A 27,525-nucleotide genomic window follows, 5' to 3' on the forward strand; every position below is an offset into this window, starting at 1 on the left:
ACATACTTTTATTTGAAAGGCCGCTGCAACTCCAATATAAAAGCTGAACTGGATTTTACTCTGGATAAGTCTCCTCCTTCGATTACAACGGTAAAATATTGGGTAGCAGTATTTAAATGAGGCTCAAGACGAACATTGCATTGGTCGAGCAAATTAAGTGACGACTTCAGAAACGGTGGAGAAAATCCATAAATTTATATTGGATGATCGTCAACTGAAAATGCTGAAGCTTGCAGAAGGAAGGCAATTCAAAAAGTGCGATACATTGCATAATAACTTGATATTTAGACGGTGGAAAGCGGTGTGCAAGATGGGTGTCAAACACTCGAGAAAAACCAGTGTCGTGAAGATGTTTCAATTGAGTGTTTAGCAAAGTTTGACAGCAGCAAAGCAGAATTGTTCCGCCGCTTCATAACAACGGATGAGACATGGGTCCCTTACTTCACAGCCAAGACAAAAGAATAGTCAAAACAATGGATTCAAAAGGGAGAACCGTCTCCAAATAAGGCGAAGACCGTTTCATCTGCACGCAAAGTCTTGGCGTCGGTTTCTTGGGATATGCGTGGGATAATTTTCATTAACCATCTTGAAAAAGGAAAAACTATCAACTGCCTCTACTATTATGCGAACTTATTGCAACGTTTGAGTTAAGAAATCAAGCAAAAGCGGCCGCATTTACTTCATTCAAATTAAAAAATAAAAGTTTGAATTGCTACCTCATGCACCCTATTCGCCAGATTTAGCCCACTCGGATTATTTTGTGCTCGCAAACTTGAAAAAATGGCTCGGTAGTCATAGATTTATCAAACCGTGAAGAAGTGATGTCGGCAGTAATGGCTATTTTGAGAAGCAAGACAGATGTTATTATAAAAAGGGTATCGAACTTATTGAATATCGCCTTGGGAAGTGCATAGAGCTGAAAGGAGATAATTTTGACAAATAAATTCATATTTTTCCAAAATTTATTTGTTTTCTTTGTTGGATTGGGTGCTTCTGAGACCACTCTTGTATTTATATTTCAAAAATTATAAGTAACATTATATCTTTTAATTGAAAAATCTTTCAAAACTTTTTCACGTGTGTGATATTACACCTATGCATCAATGGAAAAACTATGGTTTTTATGGACTTAGCATAACAAATCTTGTCGGGTTGCTGGGAATAGTTACATTTTATGTGTTGCGATTAAGATGAATGCACATTAAAATTTATAATATAAAGGTAATATATGTATATATTCAGTCATCAATATCAAATCCTCCCTTATATTGCTTCTACAAAGGGATAATACAAGATCATGTGTTGATTTTTTTAAATTTCAATTTACTTTTTATGTGATGGGAGGCTAAATTTTGAGATGAATTGCTCGGAATATAGCGAACTCATCAGACAAGTATCAAAACTAGCCTACAAGGAAGATTTCCCGCTGCAGATTTGGAATTGATAACGAGGCTATAGCTGAAGAAATGGGCAGTATTTGGGTTTGAAAGCTTTGGTTGAAAGTCGCCCGGGAAGAATAGAGACGGTGAAGGAGGTTAGGAGGGGGATTGAGAGAGATATATATACCAAAGAAGTCTTTGTCGAAAACGGGGTGGATAAGGGAAATACGCTGCCAGACAGTGCTCCCTACGGCATCGTGGATAGGGCGACAAGGAGTGCGAGATAGAAGAAAAAAGAGATGCGGGGCTCGATCGTGTTTTGCCCGCGAACGGGGGAGCGCGGCGAGGGAGGAAGGAATTGAAAGTGCATGAGAACGAAGGGGACGCATGGGTAATGCGCGGGAGCTGGCGAGCATGAGGAGTGAGCAGAGGGGATGGCGTGGGTGTAGACTGTAAGGGGAGGGAAGGATGCCCCTTCAGGGCGACGTACAAAAAGGGTCGGAGGTGTTTTTAGGGAGCGGAATTTTGGCCCGAGTTTCCGAGTGCCCGAAGTGGAGGAGCCAAGTTGGCTATGGCATCGAAACCTGGCGCCCTCTCAGGGAAAGATGTGGAGGGGGGATAAGCAAAGGAAGGAATGGATAGGGGGATGGGAGAGAAGAGAATTGTGGAGTGAGAAGTAGGAGGAGGTGATACACGGAAAAAAACGTGTTGGGGGGGGTACTTTTTGGAGAAAAAAATAGCGAAAGGAGGGAGGGGTTGGAGCGTCGCGTGTTTTATTTTTCCTCGAGTGCATGGCAAATTGTTGGGAGTCGAGCAGTGGATTAGTTGGATCGCAACAATGGATGGGAAGAAATACGACCATGAAGGGGATGGGGGGGAGTTGAGCGCTGTGACTGCCTCGCTATCTTCCTCCGACACCCTCAAACACGTCCATGCCCACCTCCCTCTCTCCGCGATATTTATTGTAGTATTCCCAGCATTTATTGCGCAATTGTCGTTTTTATCTTCCCTGTCTCCTACCCTTTCCGTTCCATTCCCCTTAATACAAATTTTTAACTCCAAATTTTTTTACAAGTAAAATAAGAACAAAGAAATATTTTATATTTTTACATATTTTAGCAAACATTTTGGTTTCATTTAAAGAAAATATGTTTAAATTAAAATTTTTCCAATGATCTTAAATGAGAGGCTTTGGAGAAAGTCTATTATAATAAATTAATAAAAAATGAATGAAATAAAGTAAATTAATCCGACAGAGATAATCACTTTCCAAAGGAGCAACGTAACCTTGCCTCAGTCATATATATGTATTGGTTTTCCTTCCTCAATCGTAATTGCGTCATAATTAGCTGCCATATCAATGGAAAATATATATTTCAACTTCGGCACTAGCGGTATTATAGCCTCAAAAACTGTCCTAGATGCCTTTCCAGCGTTCCGATTCCTGCTTTTTCTAAAGCAGCTTCAAAGGATTTTTACGAACGAAGAGGTAAAAAATTAGTTAACTTATGACACCGTGAGCCAAATTGGAACATCCTGTTTATTTAGTTCGTGAAATTTATGGCTGAATGGTGGAGTGATTGTTCACTAAACCTCCTAATTATTAATTAGTTAATCAATAGCTGAATCGAATCGTGGATGAAATGTGCACCTTAACAAAAAGCTACCAATCATTTCAGGTAGTATTGTAAAGGTGTAATTTTTAATAACTCACATTTTTATAGATTTTTTGCCACGATTTATGGAATATATTGCTTTTAAATCAATATATATTTAATTATTATTATCTTATATGGGATAAATACTTTCCTATTAATTTGTACTTCATTTTTTGCAGTAATTTAATTTTCAATAGCGTTGGGGAATGTTTCCAAGGCTTACTTGATCTTCCTCCATTTGTTTACACTTACTCAAATTATATTGACCAAAGTCTCAGAACTACGATTGGGGTGCTAATAGAGTGGTTTTCAATAAAATCGGACACAAAGAATTCTCAATGTTAATTGATTATGTGAAAAATGACCATGATTTGAAATAAGAAAAGTATCAGAGATATAAGACTGAGATTACAATTTTTTTAAATATCCAGGATTAATTCAAAAGTAATGTTAGGTTTGCCAAGCTACGAGGGTCATCCGGAAAGTAGTACCCGTTCGTGCCGCATGAAGTGCTGCCGACGCGAGTAGCCGCTGGACGAGGTCAGATAGCTTCAGTGGCTTGTCTGCCTTCTCTGAGCCAAGTTGCGTGACGCTAGCATTGCCTGTGTTGTTTCTGTGATTGTTTACAATGTTTAAAAAAATTGAGAACGCCGCCAGTTGTGAAGTGAGGGCAGTGATTAAATTCCTCAATGCAAGAAACGTTCGCCCATGTGATATTCATCGCCAATTAAAGGAGGTGTATGGAGACAATGTAATGGACGAGTCGTCTGTTCGGCGGTGGTGTCGCAACTTCAACATGGGGAGGGGGAACACACACGACGATGAGCGTTCGGAGAGACCGTCTGTCATTACAGACCAACTGGTGAGCTCAGTTGACGAATTCGTGAGGAACGATCGGCGCGTCACAATTGATGACATCTGTGAGCATTTTCCCAATGTTTCTCGAACAATTGTTCATGAAATTGTTAAACACCATCTGCATTATGCAAAAATTTGTGCAAGATGGGTCCCTCGCGTATCTCAATGAGCTGGCGGCGAAGGACTATGCAGCAGGAATACAGAAACTTGTCACACGTTATGACAAATGCCTTAATTTGCTTGGAGATTATGTTGAGAAGTAGTTTAAAGTATCCTCTTTCAAATAAAATTTTTTATGTTTGTTAATATTTACTTTTGTGTCTTTATTTCACGAACGGGTACTACTTTCCGGATGACCCTCGTAGTTTGTAAGTCAGCCAAGGGGTTGCAAGCATTACTGAGTGAATTGTGAAATCATTGTGACAGGTATGGGATGAGATTCAATATTAATAAAACAAAGGTTATGCAATTTTCTAGAAAGAAAAAGGCTAAGTTAAACATTAAAATTGGAGGGCAAAAACTAGAGCAGGTAGAACAGTTTACGTGTCTCGGTAGTGTTTTGGACCAACACCGTCAAAGGAGTAGGGACGTAAGGAGAATAACTGCGTTTGGTAAAGTAGCTTTCACAAGGAGGAGGGAGGTGATGAGAGAGACGTTCAGTAAGAGTAAGTGAACTTTGATATGGAGTGTAGCTATGTACGGCGCAGAAAGATGGTCACTGAAGCAGAAGGAAAGACGTAGATTGGAGGCTTTTGAAATGTCCGCTTGGAGAAGAATGGAGAAGGTGATATTGACAGAGAAGAAAACAAATGAGGAAGTACTTGGTATGGTGGGCGAAGAGAGGGGTTTGTTGGGATAAATCCTATGGAGGCAAGAAAAATGGATGAGGGGCGTATTGATCGGCAGTAGGATGTTGAAGACTGTAATAGAGGGAAGAATGTTAGGCAAATGAGGAAAGGGCAGGAACAGGATAGGGATGTTGGACGGGATGAAGGGAGGAAGAAAGTACTCAGAAATTAAGAGGGATATGATATAAAGTAGATTGTTGGATTGAGTTTTGTTTTGTTAGGAGTCACAAAATATTAATTTGGTAGTAGTGTCCATCCAAAAACCTACCTTAACCGGTAGATTACCTTATAATATATAGTAATTATATTTTTCCCTCTCCAGCTTCTTAAGTCATTAAACACCCGATGATGGATCCTTCAGATTATTGAAATGTTTTTATTTTTTTCATTACTTTTAAGGAAAAAGGGAAATTGCCCACCAGGTTATTGTTCATGATGGAACTTTGTCTTATATTGAATGTGTATTATAGACTGCGTAAGTTTTCCAAGTGTAATATTTAGGTACTGTCTGAAATAATTCTTTTTTGCCTTACGGTAAATAATTTTACCAAATCGTTTATGTGATAATTTAATTGCATATTTTCTATTACAAGCATTTTTCTGGTATTAAATGCTATGTAATACTTAATACTTAAGCTACAGTTTTAAGAGTCAGCTTAAGCTTATAGTTTTAATTTTCCTTTCCGTGTCTTTATACTCCAAGCATTTTCTTATCTATCATCTCACTAATTGCATTTTCAATGTGAATATTGAATTTCCACGACTTCGATTTTGGTGGATAGAATTTTTTTACATTCAATTTCCAGCAATGAGTCTGATATCCACAATACATTGCCTGGTTCCAGTACATCATATGAATTCAAAGTCACTCATATATAAATACTCTTTTTGCTCTATCCGCCATTTTGCAGTAGATAAAAACTATAAATAAATTAACCAGAATCTTATATTTTCGGTTTTCTTTCAATTTTCCATTATTTTTTTCTTCTTTGATTCATGATGGTTTAAAATATTTTTCTCCATTATTTTTAAACTTTAAAAAAACTCGTACTACAAGAAGGCCTCATCTCTATAATATGGGTGATGTAGTGTTGAGTAGACAAAAAAATGCACGTACTTTGTTATCCTCAATTTAAATTTGAATAACGTAGTTGAAACTTAGGAAGTGTTGCATTGTTAATGGGTTAAAGTGAGCTTAAATTAGAGTAAATTAGTGTAAGAACAATGGTGTAAATCATTTGTTTTCATAAAAGTTTGTTCCAAAATAATTTTATCCAAATAGGATAACCGACGAGATTACCTGGCTTTCATACCTAATGCCCACCCTGGTTCCTAGATTTAGATGGTTCATGGAAAATAGTTTGGATTATTACACTTGGACAATTGCTCCGCAAAACCGTAGGCAAACTTAATTCATCTATTGTAGATATTTAATCCAGATTTTTTACATTATATACTACGCTATTAAAAACGTGCTACTCTACATATTGACAATATAATAGGCAACCATGAAATGATCCATGTAATCACATTTTAAACTTCTAAAATGAGCTAAACAATACATTTTAATTCAAATCAATACCGTTTAGTTTAATGAGAACCAATGTAAAAGATTGATTGTGATAAAAAACTCTTTTACAATGACTTTAAGAGGAATTCAGTGTTATCCCATTATTTTCTAAGGGAATATTTAATCCTCTGTGTAGAATAAATATACCTATATTCCAAAATAAATACGTTATGCTTAAGTTAATTATAGGTATGACTCATAGTAATTTATTGAAATTGTGTTTCATATAAATCTATATATATATATATATATATATATATATATATATATATATATATATATATATATACATATATATACAGGGTTCGTCCGGAAAATAAGTGTACTGAGCTCAGGAAAATAAATTTATTACACTTTTACATATCTTAAGCTAATATTCCTCAAAATAGGACCCTTTTGAGTCGATACACTTGTTCCAGCGGCGTTCCCATTCCTGGAACGCTCCCGCGAAGGCATCATCGGGAACCTCTCGAAGACACGTCGTCACGGCCTCTTTGACGGCGTCCAAAGTCCCGTATGGCGTTCCTTTCAAACTCCTCTTTATCTTCGGGAACAGAAAGAAGTCCGGTGGTGCCAAGTCCGGGCTGTAGGGCGGGTGCGGCAGCGTTGCCACGCCGTGCTTGGCCAAGAAGTCCGACACGACAAGCGCGGTGTGAGACGGCGCATTGTCGTGATGCAGCCGCAAATTTTTCGCATCTGTAATTGCTCCCTAATAATCTCGTGCACTATTGTTTTTGGCACATTACACTGCTCTGCTATCATCCGAACACTAAGACGACGATCAGAGTTCATTACATCGCGAACTTTTCGCACATTTTCGTCGGTGAGTGTCGTTGATGGGCGTCCAGGCCTTGGTTCGTCGTCAACCTCTTCTCTGCCCTCCACGAACATCTTGTGCCACCGAAAGATCATGTCTCTGGACATGGCTGACTCCCCGTAAGCCTGGTTAATCATACCGACAGTTTCGGTAGACGATTTCCCAAGCTTTACCGCAAATTTGAGGGAATAACGCTGCTCCAAAAACTTGGGCATATCGAGTTCCGTGACGTGGGTCGAGCGTGGAGGTTCACTACACCACAGCTCAGAGCCGACTGCCTTTTTCAGCGTCGGTTGCCAACATACCCCCCTCCAATCGCAGCCCGTCATAGCGGTGCTGGGCGCGCCTGGAGCGGCGGGAAAAAATCAGTACACTTATTTTCCGGACAAACCCTGTATATGTATATATATATATATATATATATATATATATATATATATATAATTATTTTACTCGATATACATCTGTGGTTTCTTACCCCAGGTATTTTGCAATTGCTTCCTAAGAGAGTCTTGTAATTCAGGTGTAGAGTGGTAAAAAGATTTACTTTTGGAAATTTTACGATGGATCCTCTACATTATTATATTTCTTATGTTCTGTCTTTTTACTGGCTCTACTTATAATGCCTTATCCCATTATAAATTTCGAGCTCAGACTTGGATTAGACCTTAATTGTAAAATAAAATGAGAATGCTTACAACTTTTGAGATAAATATGTATTTTGGCCGGAACCTTATATGACGGGCAATCAATTGAAAACTGCACCCCATGTACAATAACTAGCCCATGCACCAACCAATCCAACAACTGCGTGCGCCTGCCCATTTTTAAAATGTGAATGAAATAGGTTTTGGTGATATTTACACAAAAAACGTGAAAGAGAAAGGAATAAGAAGAGATGCCTACTTAAAACATATTAAGATGTTAATAAAGGAAGGACGTAATACGCATGAATAGTTTCATCAACATTTATTACCACTGGACCTTAGTAGGATATGAGGAGACCGTACTAGGGTTAGGATGGGTTTAGGTTTTGAAGCTTTTGAAACGTAAAATAATTCCTGAAATGAAGGAGGCTACCTCTTTTGCTAATTATGCCTTGAAAAGGCAAGTATCTTTGACTTGGAGTTTGGTTTCTCATTGGTCTCAAGCGTCCAACCATCTCCCGTAGCGCTGAAATAGAGGCGCTTGTGATTTCCTTAGGTATTGTCTCCTAGAAGTTTGGCGAAGTTAGAAGCCCATCCCTTGTTACGGAGTCAGTGCCTGTGTCGCGCTTCTGGCAGAGAAATCACAATGTTAAATAATAGTAGAGACGAACAATTTATTTATCGTAGCCCCATTTAAATCAAATAATTGTCTTAAACTTAAATCAATAAACTAAAAAGAATTGGAAAACGTTTTTATGACAAAAAGAATGGGACTAAAAGAGAAGCTAAGGAATAACCAACATGATATTTCACTGTATCAATTTTTGTTAAAATTTGAATAATTTATGGCCTTTTACCATCAAATTTATCATTATTGTTATAAAGTATTACAGAGTTAATGTAATCATGCTGCAGGGTATTCAGCATAGTTACGTCCGTTTAAGCGTCGTATTGGAATAGAATACTACATCACTTTAGGTCGTTAATATAATTATGTGTCTACGGATAGAGGAGTTTGACTGATTGACTCTGTTTGATTATTCTCGCTTGGGCTACTGAACCGTTAAATCATTTATCGTTCCTCTCAATAAAATCATTATCAATAGTGGTTTTTGGTTTAAATAACGTATTGTTCAGTTCACTATCGCCGAGTATAAAAAAATACGTAGTAACTTCATCATGATCAACCTGTAACTTTCCATCGTGGTGACGATGCATTCTTGTCTCAACATTCATTCAAGCCTAACCGAACCGACGTCCCAACTTTCACAACAGACTGGCCAGCTTTCAACGGCCGCCCAGTTTCCCATCTAAGGAGAATTTCTTGTCGCTCGAGGGCGTGAGAAATTGATTCAAGAGATCCGCGCCGAGAATCGAGGTGGGCATTGGGAGGTGACGAGGGGATGCAGGGCGGGGTGTGAGAGAGAAGGAGTAAAGAGTGAGGAGAGGGTGAAAGATTGTGAGTCGAAGATAACGAGCTTGAGGGGCTTGGAACTTTGAGAGCTGATTCACGATAAGGTGTGCTCCACGATGCTCTTCATTGGATTGAGATAGGGCATGCCCGCAGGTTTTGGAAAGAGGTGGCTGCGACCAAGTACAGCGGGATGGAAATTTCGCGGGTGTGTTACCGTAGTGCATGGCATGCCCACAGGGATGTGATATTATACAAAACCACGCTGGCCAGTCGGATAGCTGAAGGCCTGAGATTAGCTTGTTCGTTAGGAAGGTATTCTTCTATCCGCAGCCGATCGGACACCTTGGCCGAACCTGAGTGATATAAGACTGGCTATCCGGGAAGGTATACCATATTCAATAAGACGAGTGTCTTCTAGTTTCAAATATGATTCCATCACAATACCCTAGAGTTTTTTATGGTTTAAAACATTATTTTTGGAGCTTCATGTGACGACAACTTAAAGGTTTCGGCGCATGTATTTTACATTAAAAAGTGCCTAGAACTTGTAATTTACGCTTATAATTGAGAACTGAACACATTATTCCATTGAGCCTATTGGGAAACGTTGAAATTTTGTCAGATTTTTTTAATATTTACGTCCGATGCATTCTGAAAGAATGTGTTCTAAATGATAGGTTCTGATATTAAATAGGAGTAATTCAGTTTTATGCCGTTCGCGTCCTCAATTTTCCTGGTAGGACTGATTGTTATGACCTAGCATTTAAAAGAACATTTTTCAGCTCGTAATGGCTCTAAATTATAATGTAGATGGAGAGTTAGATTCTTATGTCGCGTCAAGAATAAATCTACCGGGTAACACTCCATGAAACAATGACTGTGATGTGAGGGCAGATCGGGAAACTGGAAAGGGCGACGTTGAGTACCGCTTTAAAGAATGTGGCCTTCACGGATGATGTGAGTGAGGAAGGGTTGCTGGCAGGATAAAGATAAGGGGACGTTTGAAGGGCAAGCGTGCGGGACGAGAATCTACATTGGGGTGCCTACGGGTGATTGAGAGGAAGGGCGCCGGTGATGCGATAGGACGGAAGTTTGGGGATGAGCGTGGGAAAAGTGATAGGAGGTTAGGAACGTTTTCCTGCTTGGGAGAACATTGCGCGAGAAAATTACATCGAAAATTTGTTAAGGCCTCCCTTACGTCAGTTTGATCGACATTCACTGGTGCTTAAGATGATATCGTCATGAGATTGACGAAGTTGAAAAAAGTTGTGATATATCGGTTCAAACATCATCTGAGTAGCAGTCTCTTAATTTATCAGATGACAGACTATATTGTGACAAAAATCCATAAAATGTTATCACTACTTCCTTGCAAAGGCTATGAATGCCGTCGAAGTTGCATCGATTCAATTAAGTTAAAATTTCCATAAATTGTTTCCTTATCATAATTTACATGCATCATAACATATCCAAAATCAATTCAAGAGTTAACAGATAAAACGTACGTTGCAATTTAACATCTTCATGGTGACCAAGAGCTTTTGGTGGAATATATAAAGACATATTGAGACTGAAGGATACTTCATGGCTGATTCCTGTGAAATAGGGAATTTTTTAAAAATTATATTTCAAATTTGGACGATAATTTGTGCTAGGATTTGATGAGTAATTGGACCAAGTTGCTAATTACCTACGCATTTCATTTTGGAAAATATATGTGCCCTTTGTTTTGAATGATAGTTATTATTGGTAAATAATATTTTATTTAACCCACATACATAGCATTTTGAGAATTCCTTTATATCAATTGAGGTGATAATGTCATGTGGTAAAAGAACATTGACGATTATTGTTATTGCTATTACATTTATCCTACTTTTACCGTTCAGTATTTTCAAGGCACGATTTGTATTTGATATCATGATAACGTATGAAACAAAAAAATATATATGTATTCCTAATAAAGAGTTGTTTTTAAAACAATAATTTCAATAAACTTCTTGGAAAAAAATTATCAATAAGATTTAAATGTCTGGCATTATTTTCCTTAACCAAAGAAGACTATTGTATCACCTAATTCATATGCAACAATTTGCTCTCTTGGCGTATTTGTCTCATTACAACTATCCTGGGTTGAGTTTTAGAGTTTTATTATTCTCATATTCCATTATTTTTTCACCTCCATTTCACTTAGATATTTAACAAAAGATTTCCAAAACCTTTTATCACCTTTATGTTTCCCGCCTTATGAATTTCCGCACTAACGCATCAAAAATATTTTTCAACAATACAGTTAAATCAATTTCTTGTCTAAAAAATTATTATTGTAACGAATAGCATCGTAGCAGACTTAGCTCACCTTCAATTCTAATCGCTTTATCTTCTATAAAAGAGAGAAGATTGTAAGAAATATAGTTCATCATTTTATCATTTTTACCTCTGTAAAAAATAAAAAAATGCATTTTTAATTCATCTACACCTCACCCTTCCCGCATGTCCTTTCAGGGAGTTGACAGTAAAAAGTGCTGTAAAAACGATGGAATCAAATTAAATTGTGTTGTTGAATAGGAATGATGACACTAAAATGACGGATGACGTGATTAATCTCGTTCTGAAATAAAAAAAAAACATCGACAAAGCCAAAAGTATGAAATACCTCACCTTTTCCGGCTTTATTAAGCTGAAATTACTCTGTAGGTCCTCAGTCAGTCGGGCAGTCTTCAGCTATAACATGAGTATATGTGTCCTGCTCCGACTATTTTTGATATATCCGTGCTTCTGTTTTTGATTTATAGGTTTTAATAACTGTATTACAATTTGACGCGTATCTATGAATTTGTATTTACTCCTAGGGGAATACAGAGCTGGTTGTATAATATTTTGATCATAATACCATTTCATAGGTCATTAAAATACTTTTTACTTTCAGAAAAATCTCATCTCAACGTTTTCGGAATTAAAATAAACATTTTTTCTTCAAAAACGTCCTAGTGTAATCGCGTAGAAGCAAGCAAATGGGGGGAAAATAATTAAGTCATAAAGATAGAACTCGTGATATTTGTAAAGACTGCAATACTGAAAGAGATTCCTAACACATTCAAGGTCCTATATTACTGTAATGTCCAACGAAGTGAATCGCGTTTTGTGACTAATTTTCTGTGTCATCCATATTCAAATTTTATAGCCCACTTGACGGCGTAGGTAAACGAGTAACGTCAGGGAATCAAAAGCTGTAAACGTTTTCCCAGGTAGGGGTTCGAATAATTCCTGGTTTCAAGGGAAAAAATTGACCTTCCGATATACTCGAACGACGGAAAATTTAACACCACGAGACATAAAGTCATGTTTTTATATGTTCCTTTAAGGATCCCTTGTACCTCTTCATATTTCCACTCTTCCCACCGAGCAAGATCTTATAAGATTGGTTAAGCTCACATGAATGGCGCATAAAGGATTCGGAGAGCGGGGGGGGATATCAAAAATGTAAAGAAAGATTTTTGCATCTGAATGGATGTTGGCGTTATGTTGCGGGCGACCGCGTGTTTGGGGCATTGGAATTTTCACCCTCCAACCCCTATCTGCCGCTCAATGCGGGGCGTCGTTAAATTTAATGGGCTAGTGGTTTAGAGTGGGCGTGGTCGCGGCCGTATTACCAACCCTTGAGGGAGATTTTCGCAAGCGGCACCGGAAAAATATTACCGCGCAGCTATTTTTTGACTCCACATTTTTTTAACACTTGGCTCTTTTTGAAAAAGCATCCAAAGCCACTTGAACGGCATATACGAATTGGCTAATGTAGTAAGGGCCACAGATTATATTTCATGATTTATATAATATTCAAAATAATTATAAAAAATTATACAATTGAATTGCAAAGAATATAAATGGAGTAATATGTGGGAATTGGGTTAAGTGTAATTAGATAGAGAATACTTTATCACTAGCTAAATAATAGTTTGGACTAGTTGGTGCCAAGAGAATGAATTATGATGTATCATTGACTGATGACTGTGATCATCATTAGGATTTTCAGATAAAATACGCAAAATTCAAAAAAAAATGTGTGACTAGACAAAGCCACAAGCAAGTAACACTGAAAAGCGCCGGAAAGTTAACAGGAGGTAATCAAAACAACTGCAGGTGATCAAGCAATATTTAGTGGGACATAAAAATAATTTTAATGGTTGATGAATACACCACAGGATCACAGGAAGTTATATTGAATTAAAATATAATCACAGTTTAACGAGATAATGCTTGAGAATATGTATGAGGAGGAATGTAAAATTATAACATTAAATTACAAGGGAATGATATGCAATAGAGGGATTAGTTCGTGTAAAAGAGCAGTTTCTATATTTCAGGAAAGTAGACTTAATAATAGAGATATTAAAGAATAAGTGAATGTACAAAATATCTCCTCGAGAGAAGGTTGTAAAGAAAATCTGCGCTTTGCATTAGTTTTTAAGTGTGCAGATTAAAATTTTTAATTACGATTTTCAAAAATATATTATTGTCCTTAGCGCTTTACAAATCCGTAACCTTGTCTTGGCGGGCTGAGGATGAGCATAAATTTGAGGCTTTTGAGGTTTGGGTGAGGAAAAGTATGATTAAGGTATGCTGGGCAAAGGTGAACTCTAATGACGAAAAATAAAGCATTAAATATGGATAAGGAAGAGAGAAGGCAACTAGACTGTGTCAGTTGGCAGAAAATAGAGCGAAGAAAATATTAAGCGATAGTTGAATGTTCAAAGCCATAATAGATAAGATAATGATGGCCATGCTGGGAATAAGAAAAGAGAGAAGACGATTTTCATGCGTCAAGAAGGCAGTAAAAGAGTATTAAGCAATGGAGAAAGAAATAATGTGAGATTAAAAAAGCAAATTCAGCCAGAGCTAAAAATAAAATGGTCATTCAAGACCGTATACAACCTCCCATTAGTGCTCAGATAAACTTGAATGACCCTTCCGACGAACCCAGAGAGTTCCTAAGAATTTGAGTGGCATTATAGCATCAGCACTTAAAAAAGCCGATAGAGACATGCCTATGGATTAGCATGCTTTGTTTACGATTACAAGAATCCTTGGATACAGTGATTATAATTTATTTTCGGATTTCTCTCATTTCGGCGAAAAAGCGATCCATAAAATAAAGCAGTAGGAAGTATGATAGTATCATTAGTCCTATTTTCAGGCTCTGATCCTTTAACGTTCAAATGGAGGTTATCATTCGAGGGTGAGTCAAATAAAAATCTTAGGAACTTAAATATTTTTATCTCTTAATTATTAATACAAAACAATCGCATTTATACATTTTTCATATGCTATCCTCTTGATATATAAAAGAAGAATTTCAGCACTTTTAAAAGTCACGGCTACCTCTAGAAAAACCATAGCTTATACTGCTCTGAAATCTTATTGTATGCCGTCACAATTCCATGCGTGTATGACCTGATTGAGGGAATCCTGATGTGGAAATAACGTTGTTTAAGACTATCTTGAACCGGCGCCATTGACATTGTAAAATAGTGGAATCAGTATTCTGAACTTTCATTTGTCGATAAGTTTAGATATATTTCACCTCCGTAACTACGGGATGAACAAATGAAAGATCGCTGTTTCTCTGTAGCGCATGTTGAAAGTGGAGCGGCCATGTGTATTTTATTATTACGTTTTGCTATTATACTGCAGTTGTATGTCATTAATAAAAAATGGCAATCACTTTGGGAAACTAAAATTGGTGTTGCCACGACCATTTGAAGTTTTGAAGGCGCCGGCTTTCCTTTGCCCCACCCTCGAAATATTCGAGTGAATTTAAAAATTTTACCGTCATTGATTTCTTATTACTAATTGTAATCTTAAGTATGCATTCCGTTTTGCGACTATAAAATTTCGATTAGTTTTCCTACGTGAAACTTTTAAATATTTATTTTATTTTTGAAATATCATGGTAACCTCTTGGGCTAGGCGTTCCGCAAATGACCGGCAGTCAAGGGTTAAAAAAAAGGTGGTACTGAGAACTCTCGATTATACTAGATTGACGATATTTCTGGTACAAAATCTTCCCTTTAAATTTCATGGTACTCATGAGATACTACCTTGATCAAAAAGTTCCCGGAATAACCACCGTGTGGCGCTCCCATCGTTCCGATTTAACAAAAAAAACAGAACTCAAATCGGAACGATGGGAGCGCCACACGGTGGTTATTCCGGGAACTTTTTGATCAAGGTAGTATATCTGTAAACCATACATATTTCAAATATGACTTTCTCCTATTACTAACTTAATACAAAATATACGAGCTTCTCCGAAAATATTATTAGGGTTGATTATTGTGGGTTTAAAATATCCCAATTTGATCGTATTTAGGGACAAAAAATTTCAAAAAATGCTAGGCGTCTTTCATTTTCATGATTTTCTGTATGAAAATCAAGGGAAAATCTGGGAGGGAATATAAGATGGATACACTATAGCATTTATCAGAGTCAGTGTTGTGTTCGGAGGCGTGTTTGGGAATTGGGAGCATGTCAATCAGGGTAGAATTCCTGCCGGAAGCCCAGTGATTATTAATTCTAATATTGAGGGGCATGGTATAATGTCCAATATAAAAGACAGGGCAAATTTGGCACTTCAGAAGGTAGACTACATTGCTGGATGTGCATGAGGATTATGGAATTGATGGGAGAGAGTTAAAAAGCGGGTGGGAGAGGGTTGGGATTCCGGTTTTGAAAATAGGACTTGTTTTACATCTAGGTTTATTGCAGGGCTAGGGATTGGTTTTGGGTCGGGGCTGCAGGTTGGGTGGAGCTGCAGGCGTCCAGAGACTTGCCCGGCAATCGAACCCGGGCCCCTCTGATCAGCAGCCCAACGCTCTACATCTACTACCGCGACCCACATATATGTATACATCCCACAATTGCTTCGATGTTTTGACCTGCGGGGCCGATGATGCACTCAAGCTACCTCAATTTTTAATATACACATAGAAAATTGTTTGCAAACTTTCTGCCAAAATCAAGTTTTTAGATTAGCTCAAATGTGGTGACAAACAAACTGGATTAACCAGATACGTTTTTTGAAACTATTAATTTTTGGCGTGTGAGCGAATTAAGCTCTGCGACTATGCTATTGGCACACATCAAATCCCGCTTCACCGCAAGGAAGAGAGAAATTTCTTAATTGCTCTGCGTTCCATCATTCGCGTGTTCCGATCACATTGCACCTGCTTTCCAAAATTGGCCGATCGGTTGGCTTTATTTCAAATTTATCAGTCACATTCCTCGTGCAGAAGCCGAGAAAGTTAATACTCGTATAGCTGTGATTTGATTATCTGCTCCATACTATTTTTGACATGGCTATGAAGACGAGGAGGTATAAAGAAAAGGTATCTAAGTTTCTTGCCCAAAGGATTCTGAATAACGAAGAAAAGAAACCAAAATTATACGGCTTGAAACTTTGGAATCCGACAATTACATGGAACTTTTCTTTTTTTATTTTAATAAAATATCTCATATTTCCGTAAATATGTGAATATAATATGGGTCACATATAAATATACATGTTCTCCAAAATAAGATCGCCATAGAAGAAAACATCTAGGAATGTGTAATGTAAGGGTATAACTTTATATTGTAATAGCAATTTTTTGAGAGAGGCGACCGAGCTGAGACCATTTACCTTTTCTTAATGAAAGGTGCTAAGAGGTCCGCATCTTTACGCCCCATCCGACAGGCGGTGTACTCTTTCAAAGTGTTCTCCACAAAGTCCCTTCAGTTGGAATCGGGATATAACTGAAAAATATCTGCCGCCGCGGGATGCGAATATGGGCGCACTGTGTCGGAAGCAAGTACGTTATCATCCGTAACATCCCGATCCCTTTCTACCCTTCGTATTTAGGGGACATTTTTCGTATATATGACGGTGGAGCGATTGACTAAATAATGAGAATAATTACTATTCCCACGAATTAAATAACAATGAGAAAATGGTTATATTTATTTCTACATGAAACGGAGTTTGTTTGAGGCATGGGGTTTCCTTGTTACAGATTATCGAAATGCCTCTTCGATAAATTAATGAATATTTGGATTTAATGATTAAGGTCAATTCTTCACATTTCCTTTTATATTAATTATATTGGCGGAAAATAAATTGACGAATGGTCGCAGTGAATTTTCCTCGCCTTTTATATGAAAAGTTTTTAAATATTTAATTGATTAGTTGGGATTTCTGTAATAAAATATATTGCCTGTAGGCATGATGTATTCAATATCATTTGAGTGCATATTTGATACCGTATCTCAGCAATAAATCGACCCTGGGCGATTGATAATATTTCGTGAACTACTTTTTCTGGTATGGTATTAGGGAAAAGAACTTGTTAGCGTATTTTCACCAAAAATTTATTTAAAATTCCAATTCCCATGAGCCAATACAATTTAAATGATTTTTATAATTAGGTAGTCTACCTTAGAAGGTATATTTCGGATGTGCTGAGCAATTCCACATTAACTTGACTCTCCCAACCTAACAAAACTTGGCTTCCGAAGTTACAATAATCCCTTCTCTAATTCTGTATACTTCCTTCCATCTTGAATCTCTCCAATATTCATATCCTATTCCTGTTGCCGTTTTCGCTTGAATAACTTTCTTATTTCTTTCTTCAACATTCAATTGCCAATTAAGATACTCTACATCCACTTTCCTTGACTTTCTTGGATTTTCTTCAAAAATCCTCCTCCCTTCTCCACTACGCCCACATATCAAAATACTCCAAACTATACCTATCTTATTGTTTCAGATCAGTACAATACCAGACCCTGCATCAAAGATCAAACTTGCCTTTTTTTAACATCCCTGTCTCTAAGTACCTCCTCTTTCTGAACACTTCTTTGCCTGAGGAAAATCATCTCATTATTTCCCTCATAAACGCACTTTGACCTTTTGTGTCCAAGACACTTCCGAAACTGGGAGACTGTTCATCTTCTAGACTGCTCTAAAAAATGACCTCCAATTATAACGGTAAATATAGCCTTCCTCTTACTGAAAACCTCATTATATTTTGCATACGCTAATGATCATTTCATATATATAAATTGCTCCGTTTTGCCATTTTTTTGCAAAAAAGGAATAAATTGATTTTAGGCTTGAAAACTAAGGAGTATGAATTGGTGTATAGGAAAAAGATCCGTATCTCTCTTTTTGCTAGGACAACCTTATGGGTTCAATGATTATGTTCCATCCAGTGATATTTGTTTTTTTAGTATCTTCCACCTCGTTATCCCGTACTAATACAGTAGTTGGCAGGCATTTACGGTGTTCTTCATATTTGTTCGAAAGATGATATTGGGCCTGATCGGAGTTTGGCAGGTCGATCGGGGATTTTTCATAAAATCATGAACTCAAGTTTTGAATAGTTAAAATTTCAAATTTATCTTAGGGATCCCAGAGTATGTAGGCTCATATATTAAAGATACCTGATTTGAAAAAGTTACTACTGCTTAGTGTTACTTTTGCTGTCAAACTCTTTTGGAACAGATTGAAAAAGTTTTTCGGCTCAAAAACTTGTCCGAATTTCGGAGAAAGCTTTGTATAAGACTCTATGTTACATTAAAAATGGGAGTCTAGATTGAAGGGATTGCGGGTTCTTCAGAAGGTGTTGGGATGAGGTTTCAAGGGGAATGTTATATTCTGATTCGATATAAAGATTCGAACAATTTGGGCTTAGTTACTTATAAAGAGACCAGCAGTGTTGGTGCGTGGTCGCTTAAAGAAACGATTGCCTTCTTACCTATCAACCAATTCACTCATAGCTGGCTGCATTGGTCTCTTTTTGGAATCGAGAAAGTTTCACTTCACACTGAATATGTTCAATTTACCTAACACGTATTCAAGAGTCCTCTCTTCGCAGTTGCAGATGAATTTCTTTAATGCGGTAATCTTTATTTGATACTTATTATTACTTCTCTAAAATAATATTTTTCTCTCAATGAGTCAATTCCCTTAAGATATAATTTTTATTTGTCTTTGTGATAAACGCAATATATTACGACCAGGAAGCCACAGTCGGTTAGCAAAACATTAATTAGCCTCATGTTTCAAACGTATTTATTCCCACGTGTCACGATTAAGTGGTCGAGGAAAATACATATGTCAGAGCTACATAAGAAAGATAATTGGAGATAATGGTAGAAGTTTACGAGCTTCTAAATACTCACATAACAACTTTTCCTGGAAAACTTTGATGAGACTGACATTTAATTTATGACGGTGGCTTTGGGAAAATCTTAACATCCTAAATACACACCTATCACTTATGAACGGAAACTATCAGTTGCTGGTATGAAATTCAGTCATCAAGTGTACAGCAAATATTTAATTTAATTAAATGAGTATAATTAGATTACTGTAAATCTGTTTTTTCGTAAGCTTACTTAATTTTGAATAGACATATAGAAAGTTATTGGCAAACTTATTGCCACCAGCGTTTACGCTGATTAGCCAAACTGTGGTGACATACGAACTTGATTAGCCAGAAAATTCATGTTGGAATGATGAATTTTTGTGTGTGGGTGGCCTCTCAGCCTCTTTAAATGTGCGAATGGTTGACATCCATTTCCGTTTAGCCTCAAGTAAGGGTGAAATTCCTTAACTTCTCTGCGTCCCGTCATTCACGCATCACGATCAAGTTGTGAATACTATCCACCATGGCCGACTGCTTGATTCTTTCGCAAATAAAGCAGTCGCATTCTTATCAAGTAAGCCGGGAAAGCTAATGCTCGTCTAAAGCTATGACCGGATTATATGATCCATGTAGACAGTTTGTTAAACTGTCAATTACATGGACGAGGATGTTTGAAAGAAAAATATCTGGTGGTTGGGCAAATGGATTCTAAGTAGCGATGAAGGGAAACCATCTTATATTAGTTGAAATTTTTTGATCTGGCATTGACATCTAGCTTTAATTTTTTTATTTTTTGTATTGGTGAAAGTTCTATTGTGTCGGTATTGTTTATGTTGACGTGAAATGTAGAAATGTGTGAATGTAAGTTTGACACAAATTGATGGCAATAGTCTCTGTAAACATGTAGGAATGTGTAATTTAAAAGGTAAAATTTCATATACTTTCTTTAGAAAATGTTTACTTGACCGATCTTCAAATACTTGCCTGATTGAGGCTTCTGATGACATGGCGCATTTTATGAATATTATTATGCCTTTCATGTGTAGGAGACATATTTTATGTCAGGGTGGAGTGATTAACAAAGACATAAATAATATCACTATTTTCCCGAAAAAAAAATAAACGACAATGAGGTAATATTTATTTCTACATGAAACGTATTTTGGCTCGACCAGTTTAATGTTCCATTGTTCAACTCCCAATCAAGGAATTGAATTTTTATTTTGTTTACTTGGCATCACTGTTTCAACTCTGTAGCTCCTTGGTGTTATAGAAATTGCGATACAATATTAAGGACTTATTTCATCAAGACTTTTTAGCTTCAAAGATCTTCGTCTATGTGCCTAATGACTATTACAACAACAGCTAAAATATTAATATAAATGAAATATTTCTCTGTAATAAGAAAAAAATTGAGTACACCTTGGAGAAGTGTTTCAATGAAATTCTTCCTAAAGTGGTATTTCAAATTGAGTTATCATTTGTTTTGCAAAAATCTTCCATTTATTTTGCTTCCCTAAATATTTCTCAAGCATATAAAAAACTGTTCTTTTATGATATTTTTGCAACTTTATCAAATTTTGTAGAGGAATAAAATAAAGAACTATTTTTCTTTGTGTACCTGTCGCTTAAAGCAGCTCAAATGAAGATAGTTTAGAAAAGTATTACAAAATGACTTTTCACATGCACAACGTAAATAAAAATTAAAAGTTTGAATCAGCCTAGAAAATATTACAGAAAGTATAGTGATGCATTCATGTGAGAACGTTTTTCTTCGATGTCAAGAGACGTTTTGAACGGGATAATAAAAAGTCAAAATGAATTTATAGCTTCGTAATAATAATTAGATATATTATTTAATACCGTGCTTATGCTCCAGGATAAGTTTTAGAAATACTTTTTGTATTTCTGGTAAATAACATTTTGTAAGGTACACATGCCCACTTTATAGCTAAATATCCTAAAACAGATATGTTTTTCAATTCGCTCTGTAGAATCATACACGAGTCTGCTTGAATTAACCAAAAATGACATGGATGATAGCAGAAGAGCCTTAAGTAATAAAACAAAGGGATCTGTTATCCTAGCTTGAATTTTATTATGAAGGCGGAGTCCTTCCAGATATATCCATCTACCATCTTTACTACAAGAATCAGGTTTCACTGGTCCTCATCATACATTGTACATTTCACTTGACCCCTTCGTTCACGACACAAAGTTTGACAGCATGCCAATAACGGGCCAAAACTCCTATATAGCTTGGATATTCGAACGATACCTCGACAATCATTTAGTAAGTCACAGTGGTTTTTGTGCCGAAATTTGCATTAAAATTTATCAAATGAATTCCGCGAATAACTATGGAGGAGATATTTGTATTAAGATATCTGTCGGGATAAACACATAATTTAAGATCTTATCGCCTCATATTTCATTTATGATATTAAAAAATAAAAATTATGGACATTAATTTTTCCAAAATGTAAAACTAACATTGCAAGTGTTGATTATAACGATAATCATGAAAGTATTCTAACTAATTGATGGCGAGTCAGACGGTGAAGGAAGAAGTCTCCCGCGTGAGTGGCGCTCGAGGGGGGAAGAATGTGCCCTCGAGGAGGCCATTCCACCGACCAGGAGGCGGCCGGAAATGAATATTCCGCACTCGACGACTTCATTTGCGCTCTGCGGGGTTGTGGAGGAGGGGGGTTAAGCGACTGCCACAGTAGCGTGACGCCATCAATGGAAGAAGCGGAATTGCCTATTGCCAGCTAGGCAATAGGCAGGAGGCCGGAGAACAAGAACGGGAAGAGAATGAACGGACGGTGGAGGCGTTTGGAGAAATGATCGAACGCGCTGGTAACTGTGCACTAATACCTCCTGTGATGAATTGACGAAGGTATTTAGCAGGCGCACGTATACCTGCAGGAAGGCAGCACCTACGTGTGAGATACCTTCGCCAAGAAACGAATGCTCGTTTCGCAAGACAGCGAAAATTACCGCTTGCATAAATTGGTGTAAAAATGTACTCCTCCTCGCAAAACATTTGCATAAGCAAAAGTGCAGGAGATCCAAATAAAAATTTATGCAGACTACTGTGGAATTCAAAACGACGAACCATATCTTTCCAAAGATCATTATTACTGTGGACCGTGTTGCCGGAGACCAAAGCGTTATGTATACAGATTTTGAAAGCTTCAGGACGGAAAAAAGTACATGGTACTAATTTTATGAAAAAATTTCATCTCATAATTGTGTATATGAGAAAAAAAAGTACAATATTTCCAGAGTTATCAACTCGAAGAAGACTAGTTTCACAGGCGAGGAAATAGCTCACGTACTGTTTACTTAGCCCAAAGGCATGTAAAATTAATTTTTTCACTCAAAATGTTTCGCAAACTCGTGTAAAATAATTATTTTCAAAATAATGTAGCGAAAATAAGGAGCTTGAAGGACTTTATTTGGGAGTTGTTTTTGATTCTCTCTATCATGTGAAAGCTGGCATCTTGGCAGGGAGGCTAAAAGCTGCGAATGACAGCAACTTACTTAAGGATGGGGGCAACAGATCTTGGATTCCGTAAAGGAGTCTGGCAATGAGCAACAAAATAAATTACGTTTGTAGCCCAGTACGAAAGTACCAGATGTCGAGTTGGAAATACGCGAAGAGATCACCGTACCATGTGGAAGTAACCGCCGAAGATTCCAGGCAGAAGCTAACGTGAGGCGATTGATGATCCCAATTGGATCAGTGCCGTGGGCGCGGTGCACGAATGCGCTGGGGCCCTCATACGGGTGGGTCCGAAATGTTCATTGACTACCCGAACGGGCGAATACATATGAACCGACCCGGTGAGTAAAATCTTACCTTTACCGGTCATTGTACATAAGAAACGCATGGCATTGAAAGAAAGATACAGCAGTGGAAGTGTGGTTTGCGAAAAGAGGAAACTTAAAACTAGCAACAAAATATAAAATCTTAACCTTACAAGAAATGAAAGCCGACAGAAAACGGCTTTTTACTCATCCGAACGGGAAGGGCTGAAACTCGCCGAAAAAGTTCCTCCCAGCTGAGCGATGCAACCGACTCAGCCTTGACGTCACGGAGGGTGTAACGTCGGTTGGACGCGGTGGGCGAGGGTGGGCGGGTCCCCAGGCGGCCCCCCGACCCTCCCCTAACGCTCCCTCATGGCAAGAGCCCTTCTCCCGGCTATGCTTCTCCGAAGCTACACGCGCAGTGAGGGGAGCACTTGCACGAGAGGGGGGTGATACGCCACACGGGGCTTCGGGTGCGAGCGAGCGTGGGAGGCTCGCAGCTCCTCTCGCCCTACCGCTGAGCGGCAAATACACTTTCATCCGACTAAATCACACATACTCGTACTCCGCAGTCACTCGCGTAGGTTGCCGAGGAAAGGTCAGCCGCGACACATCCTCTTGGGGACCGCCAACTCACCTCACGACGGCCGAGACGTCGTCGGCACAGGGTGGCGGGGAAGACGGGCACCCTGACGGCGAAACCGTCATACTGCGATTAACTTCTCGTTCAATGAATATATCCGTCCTTCAAGCAAAACTTAGTAGTTGGAAAAAAAGGAAAAGGTGATGGGGACTAGATCCGGTGTATTCGGTGAGTGGCCAACCAATTTGAAGGGCAATACGTGAATTTTAGTCAAAGCGACCGCCGAGGGAGATCGAGATGGTGCGGGGGCTCTCGTACTGGCTTCCCACCTTAAGAGTCCTGGTTCAAATCCCGGCGGTGTTGAATATATTTCAGAGGTATCTCGATCCCTACTTGAGGTGCTTTGTGGAGGGCACTTTGAGTGAGTACGCCGTCCGTCGGATGGGACGTTAAACTACGGACCCCTTGGCGCCTTTCGTAAAGAGTGGGCCAATGCCGACGTCGGGTTTCTCTCCACCCTTCATCCTTTCCTGTTCATCCCCTATGGCGCAAATGACCCCAGCTGTCGGTCGCCTCCCCTAAAAACTACTACTACTAGCGACCGCCGAAGGGTTTGCAGATGCGTTGTCCTTACAGCAATTTCTTCCTCAACAACGTTTGCACTTTTGCAATTTTTACTTTCACCTTTCAAAGAAATGTTGCGAAATATTTTTCCTTTCCTTACTCTTTTACCTTTTTGAAGATAACAAACGAACACCATCCGTGACTATCCCAAAAACAATCGCTAACACCTTTCCTGGCACTGTGACCCTCTTCGCATTTTTATCGGAACAGATGCTCCCGTTGCAGTTCACTGCATTGACCGCTCATTCGTCTAAATAGAAACGGGGTAAATCTATTTTTGATGTACAGCAATGAATTGGTTCATAAGGTTGCTGATTTGTTTTGCTTAAACCGCTCCAAACGGAAGAATGTTTTGGATGATATTCTGTATTTGGGAAAAGTAAGAGAGGAAGTTTTTTTTAAATTCAAGGTCTAAGGGAAGAGTTATGCCACCATAAACGAATGGGATATGGTAAAGGTAATGTGGATGACAGAAAAATGATATTTAGGTGATAAATATTGCCATTCATATATATTCTTACTTTTTAGGCAGCTGTCTTGAAATTCTTTAAGTACACTTAACAGCTGATTCCATTTTTGGCTGCTAGCTTTTTAACTTTTCACGGATTTCATTATTTCATTGGTTTTTCCTATTCCAAATTTAATTTATAGTTTAATCATTAATCTTTAGTCCAGTTCGACATTTATTAATCAACCATATTTAAAAAAAATGATAAATGAATATTAAATTATTTTATTAAGTTATTATTAAACTTTTACATGTTCATCCCGTTTTAATAAAATGACCTGGCCGATTATGATGCCTACTAATCTTTAAAGTTGAATTGAAATGATACTGAATGTTGTAGCGTCTTGTTTAAATATGTCAGAATGAGATCATCGACATATACATACATGCCCCAGATCCACCGATATGTGGCAGGGGGTGCAAGCAGGGTAAGTTATAAGGGAGGATATGGGAGAGGAGGGGAAAGGGAAAAATATTTAGTTAACATCTGTCAAATTACATGCCGATTTCTATACATTCTGGATAAGGGCTTAGAAAACAAGGGTTAATTAACCTATAAAGTAGTAAATAAGTTAAGCAACCTAATAAAGTAGTTATTTGTAAAAAAAGGGAATAAAAATGAAGCAAAATAATTTTTACGACAGGTCTTCACTATAAAAAGACAGATAATGCAGAATTGAAAAATAAGGAGTGGGAATTTTATTTTGATGTGAGCTCATAGTCTCCGCCCCTTAAGTAACAGGTGGGGAATTTGATCCACCACTGTGGGCAGTGGACGGCGTGAAACACCCTCCGCCCCCAAAAAAAGAGACGAGGATTGGAAGGAGAAGCTTGAAAACAACAAAGAACAAAGCAAGGCAGGTATCATTGTTCCGAACAATACAGTAATTAAATGGCATTCCCATGTGGCAATTCAGGAAGAATTCAACAAAAAATACCCGGGATTACAAAAGTTGCATGCATTAAGGTAAAACCAATTATTTCCTAGAATCTGTGGGTGGCAATTAGGATTTTTGATATCTTTTAACCTTATCGTTGTCCATGGGAAGATGGAGTCTGCTAGGTCTGGTATCTATTTCCCGAATTTTATATTCATAGCCATAAAGAGCAGTATATGTCGGAGTGGGAATAGTTTGTGAAACCTCGGAGCTGAAATATGGATCTGTAAATTTCTTAAGTAAGTCCAACGTAGTATTGTATCATTAGTATTGTATCTTCCAATGATTTCCACTCAAACTCCAGCAGCATTTCTGTGACGTTTTACATTTTATCATGACGGTTTTTAACGAAACGGGCTGTCTTACGTTGAACCTTCTAAATTTCCTTAATTAGGCCTTTTTCATTCGGATCCCATGCACCACGTACCTATTCTAAAAGATACCCCATAAGAGCATGTGTCAACGTTTCTTGAACTTGTAGTAACTCCTACCAAAAATGCATCAAATAACTCAAATTTTTTTTCCCAGCCCGCAGATTTTGTGTGGGTGCTCCAAGCTATTTATAGTAAAGCCTAGGTATTTACCGTATCCACTACTTATAGGCCAACTCCAGTTAGTTAGCAAACAAGTCCCTACGATCTTTTGAAGAAATTTATGACATAACATTTGTTATAGTTTAATGATAATCCCCATGTTGTGCACCATTTTGAAATGCAATGTCGATACTTAGCTGGTATCAAACGATCGTCAAACCCATATATCTCTTGATAAACCACCTTGTCATCCGCGAACATCGTAGTCAAACTTTAAATATAGTAAATTATATAAGTGAGATAGGAGGTTTGGCGTGGTGAGCAATCGTTATTGTAGTTATGAAAGAAAAATATACCTAAATTTTGCTTTGGCACGGTGCACGGTCATTTGAAAGGATAATCGGTGGTACAGGTACAGCTTAATTTAATAATCTCTCGGAATAATTTTTTTCACTGTATGTAATGCCACACTGTCATACATAATTTATTGTTACTAACACAAATATTATTTAGTCACATAAATGTAAATTGAGTGTAAATAACTCAAAAATTGGAAGTCTAGCAAATGAGTAATGTGTGCAAATATACCAAACTTTTCTCAATATTTTCTTTTGCTACATGAGGATTAAATTTCTTCTTTTGGTCTTTGATAAAGCAGAATAAGATTCATTTTTTTAATTTCAATAGTTTGCTTTTTGGAAAAAAATTTGTTCGGGTAATGTTTATTTTGCATCATATTCTTTGATTTGATTGATTCATTTATGTTTTTCTATTCAAACCATGAATGAAACTTGAATAACGACGAAACTGGGTTCATTTTTCTGTAGATGAATTTTGTAATAATTCAGGAAATATGCCACGAATTATTTTACTTCTAGAAAGGTCAAGCATTGTGAACCAGTGTTAGAGAATATAGATGGGATGGTGAAGGTAATTGGACATAGTGGTAAGAAAAGGTATCAAAGCGTTTTTGAGATCAAGGCATTTTCGTGTGAGAAAGGAATTGATTCCTGACTGTAAATTATCTACATATTCGATACGGAAAGCAGGGATATCATTGATTTCGGAAAAATAAATGAGTAAAAAATACCACCGTGGTCGATGGTCATTATAATTCTAAAGTGGACTGTAATAGTTATTTATTCAAAACA

This window comes from Hetaerina americana, unplaced genomic scaffold (assembly GCF_022747635.1).
Source record: "Hetaerina americana unplaced genomic scaffold, ioHetAmer1.1.p SCAF_6, whole genome shotgun sequence".
Lineage (NCBI taxonomy): Eukaryota > Metazoa > Arthropoda > Insecta > Odonata > Calopterygidae > Hetaerina > Hetaerina americana.